At 34.3% G+C, this 4,833-nt stretch overlaps 1 non-coding gene across 1 annotated transcript; it reads right to left on the bottom strand.

The window, feature by feature from the left end:
- Positions 1-2,178: 2,178 nt before the first annotated feature.
- LOC115841181 (U6 spliceosomal RNA) lies at positions 2,179-2,285 on the bottom strand. Its single transcript, XR_004034739.1, has one exon. It is a non-coding gene; the product is annotated as a U6 spliceosomal RNA (small nuclear RNA).
- Positions 2,286-4,833: the final 2,548 nt, after the last annotated feature.

Raw genomic sequence — 4,833 nt, 5'->3', positions numbered from 1 at the left:
GTTTTTTCTATTCCTATTTTCTTAAATGTTTTTATCATGAAAGGGTGTTAAGTTTTGTCAAATGATTTTTCTGCATCAGTTGAATGATCATGTAGGGTTTTCCCCTCGTTTTGTTGATGTAGTGTATTACATTGATTGATTTTCATATGTTGAACGATCCTTAAATTCAAGGAATAAATCCCACTCAGTCATGATGGGATTATAATACTCCTAATATGCTGCTGAAATTTGTTTGCTAGTATTTTATTGAGAATTTTTGCATCAATATTCATTAGGGATATTGGTCTGTAGTTTTATTTTCTTCTATTGTCCTTGTCTGGCTTTGGTATGAGGGTTATGCTGGCCTCATAAGAATGAGTTAGGAAGTATTCCTTCCTCTGTAATTTTTTGGAAAAATTTGAGAAGGATTGGTATTAGTTGTTTATTTTAATGTTTTAGTAGAATTCACAAGTGAAGCCGTCAGGTCCAGGGCTTTTTTTGGTTGGGAGATTTTTTTTTTTAGTACTGATTCAACCTCATTACTAAATATAAGTCTACTCAGATTGTCTATTTCTTAGTCTCAGATTTAGTCTTGGTAGGTTTTCTGTTTCTAGAAATTTGTTCATTTCATCTAAGTTATCAAATGTGTTGGCAAACAATTGTTTATGGTACTCTCTTATAGTCCTTTTTATTTCTGTGGGATCAGTAAGAATGTCCCCACTCCCATTTCTTATTTTAGTCCTTTGAGTCTTCTCTCTTTTTCTCTTAGTCCATCTAGCTAAAGGTTTGTCAATTTTGTTGATCTTTTCAAAGAACCAACTTTTGGTTTCACTGATTTTTCTCTATTGTTTTTCTTATTTATAAAAACATCTTTATTGGAGTATAATTGCTTTACAATGTTGTGTTAGTTTCTGCTGTATAACAAAGTGAATCAGTTACATGTGTACATATATCCCCATATCCCCCCCACCTTGTGTATCCCTCCCACCCTCGCTATCCCACCCCTCTAGGTGGTCACAAAGCACCGAGTTGATCTCCCTGTGCTATGTGGTTGCTTCCCACTAGCTATCTATTTTACATTTGGTAGTGTATATATGTCCACGCCACTCTCTCACTTTGTCCCAGCTTACCCTTCCCCCTCCCTGTGTCCTCAAGTCCATTCTCTACGTCTGCATCTTTACTCCTGTCCTGCCCCTGGGTTCATCAGAACTATTTTTTTAATTTTTAGATTCCATATATATGTGAGCATACGGTATTTGTTTTTCTCTTTCTGACTTCACTCTGTATGACAGACTCTAGGTCCATCCACCTCACTACAAATAACTCAGTTTCGTTTCTTTTTATGGCTGAGTAATATTCCATTGCTTATATGTGCCCCATTTTCTTTATCCATTCATCTGTCAATGGACACTTAGGTTGCTTCCATGTCCTGACTATTGTAAATAGAGCTGCAATGAACATTGTGGTACATAACTCTTTTTGAATTACGGTTTTCTCAGGGTATATGCCCAGTAGTGGGATTGCTGGGTCATATGGTAGTTCTGTTTTTAGTTTTTTAAGGAACCTCCATACTGTTCTCCATAGTGGCTGTATCAATTTACATCCCCCCCAACAGTGCAAGAGGGTTCTCTTTTCTCCACACCCTTTCCATCATTTATTGTTTGTAGATTTTTTGATGATGGCCATTCTGACCAGTGTGAGGTGATACCTCATTGTAGTTTTGATTTGCATTTCTCTAATGATTAGTCATGTTGAGCATCTTTTCATGTGTTTGTTGGCAATCTGTATATCTTCTTTGGAGAAATGTCTATTTAGGTCTTCTGCCCATTTTTGGGTTGGGGTGTTTGTTTTTTTTGATATTGAGCTTCATGAGGTGTTTGTGTATTTTGGAGATCAATCCTTTGTCAGTTGCTTCGTTTGCAAATATTTTCTCCCTTTCTGAGGGTTGTCTTTTCGTCTTGTTTATGGTTTCCTTTGCTGTGCAAAAGCTTTTAAGTTTCATTAGATTCCATTTGTTTATTTTTGTTTTTATTTCCCTTTCTCTAGGAGGTGGGTCAAAAAGGATCTTGCTGTGACTTATGTCAGAGTGTTCTGCCTATGTTTTTCTCTAAGAGTTTTATAGTGTCTGGCCTTACATTTAGGTCTTTAATCCATTTTTAGTTTATTTTTGTATATGGTGTTAGGAAGTGTTCTAATTTCAAAAATATGGAATGCTTCACGAATTTGCGTGTCATCCTCGTGCAGGGGCCATGCTAATCTTCTATGTATCGTTCCAATTTTAGTATATATGCTGCCAAATTGAGCCCCTCTGATGCTTTTCTACACTCTATTTTATCTACCTCTACTCTAATGTTTGTTATTTTCTTCCTTCTGCTAACTTTGGGTTTAGTTTGTTCTTCTTTTTCTCATTCCGTAAGTTGTAGAGTTAGGTTGTTGATTTGAGTTCTTTCTTGTTATAGCTATAAATTTCCACCTTTGCATAACGTTTGCTGTATCATGTAAGTTTTGACATGTTATATTTTCATTTTTACACATCTCTAAGTAGTTTCTAATTTTCCTTGTGATTTCTTCTTTGATCTATTGGTTGTTTAAAAGTGTGTTGTTTAGTTTCCACAATATTGTGAATTTTTCAGCTTCTTTATGTGTTCTTTTTTTTTTTAATTTCTAACTTCATCCTGTTGTGGTCAGAGAAGATATCTGTCATAACTTTGTATGATATCATTTTTTGTCTACTGAGACTTAATTTGTGTCCTAACATATGGTCTACCTGGAAAATGTTCCATGTGCACTTGAGAAAAATGTGTATGCTGTTGTCATTGGGTGGAATGTTCTGTATGTTCTTGTTAGATCTAGTTGGTTTATTGGGAGTGAGGCATTGAAGTCTCTATTATTGTAGAACTTTCTATTTCTCCCTTCAAGTTCTGCCCAGTTTTGCTTCATGTATTTTGATAGTCTGTCATTGGGTGTGCAAATGTTTATAATTGTTATATCTTCTTGCTCTACTGAGCCTTTTATTAATATATAATGTCCTTCTTTGTCTTTTGTAACCTTATATGATTTAATGTCTACTTTGTCTGATATTAGTATAGCCAGTCCTTCTCTCTTTTGGTTACTATTTGCATGCAATATGTTTTTCCATCCTTCCCATTTCAACCTATTTGTGTTTTGGGGTTTCAGATGAGTCTCTTGTAGACAGCATATAGCTGGGTCCTGTGTTTTTATCCATTCTACCAATCTCTGTCTTTGTTGATAATAAGGGGCTTACTTCTGTCATTGTGCTGTTTGTTTTCTATATGCCCTGTAGCCACTTTTTCCCTCATTTCCTGCATTACTGTCTTCTTTTGTGTTCTGTTGATTTTTGTAGTTTAAATGAAATGTTTTAAATTAAATTTAATTTAATGTTTTTAATTTAATTTAAGTTAAATATTTTAAATTAAATTAAATGTTTAAATTCCTTCTTAATTTCCTTTTGTGTATACTCTGTAAACTATTTTATTTGTGGTTATCATGGAGATTACATTTAACATCCTAAAGTTATAACATTATAATTTGAATTTATTACAGCTTAATTTCAATAACATACAAAAACTGTTCTTTTACAGCTCTGTCCCCACCCCTTTCGGTTACTGTTATCACAAAATTACATCTGTATACATTGTATGCCAAAAAACATAAACTAATAATTCTTTTAAATGTACTGGCCTCCTAAATTATGCAGAAAACAAGATTTGGAGTTACAAACCAAAGTTACAGTAATACTAGCTATTACACTAGTAATTGTTGTTTTCTTTAAATGTATTAGTCTCTTAAATCATGTAGAAAACAAAAAGTACAGTTACAAACCATTGTTACAATGATACTAGCTTCTACAATTGTCCATGTAGTTGCCTTTAATGAGGTCTTTATTTCTCCATATGGCTTCAGTTTACTGTCTAGTGTTCTTTCATTTCACTCCACAGGACTCCCTTGAGCATTTCTTGTAGGGAAGGTCTAGTGGTCATGAACTCCTTCAGCTTTTTTAAATCTGGGAATGCCTTGATTTCTCCTTCACTCTAAAGGACAGTTTTGCCAGATATAAGATTCTTGGTTGACAGTTGTTTTCTTTGAGCACTTTGAATAAATCTGCCCACAGTCTCCTGGCCTCCAAATTTTTTGATGAGAAATCTGCAGATAATCTTATTGAGGATCCCCTTGTATGTGACTATTCACTTACCTTGCTGCTTTCCAGATTTTCCCTTTGTCTTTTGAAAGTTTGATTATAATGAGACTGTGTGGGTCTCTTTGACTTCATCTTACTTGGAATTCATTGAGCTTTTCAGATATTTATATTCATGTCTTTTATCAAATTTGGGAAATTTTAAGCCATTATTTCTTCAGATATTCTCTCTGCCCCTTTCTCTTTCTCTTCTTTTACTGGGATTCCCACAATGTGTATGTTGGTCCTCTTGATGGTGTCGTGTAACATGTTTCTTTAATCTTCTTTCTTTCTGTTCTTCAGCCTTGATAATTTCCATTGTCTTATCTTCAAGTTCACTGATTCTTCCTTCTGCCTGCTCAGATCTGCCTTTGAACCTCTCTAGTGAATTTTTCACTTCAGTTATTGTACTTTTCAGCTCCAGAATTGCTTTTTGGTTTCTTTTTGTGTTTCCTATATCTCTTTATTGATGTTTTCATTTTGTTCACACATTATTTTCTTGACTTTCTCCACATCTTCCTTTAGTTCTTTGAGCATCTTTAAGACAGTTGTTTTAAAGTCTTTGTCTAGTATATCTGCCATTAGGTCTTTTTCAAGGACAGTTTCTGTTGATTTTTTTCCCCTTTGTTTGAATGGGCCTTGTGATTTTGTATTAAACA

This window comes from Globicephala melas, chromosome 21 (genome assembly GCF_963455315.2).
Source record: "Globicephala melas chromosome 21, mGloMel1.2, whole genome shotgun sequence".
NCBI classification, from domain to species: domain Eukaryota; kingdom Metazoa; phylum Chordata; class Mammalia; order Artiodactyla; family Delphinidae; genus Globicephala; species Globicephala melas.
This window is presented reverse-complemented; position numbering and strand designations above follow the sequence as displayed.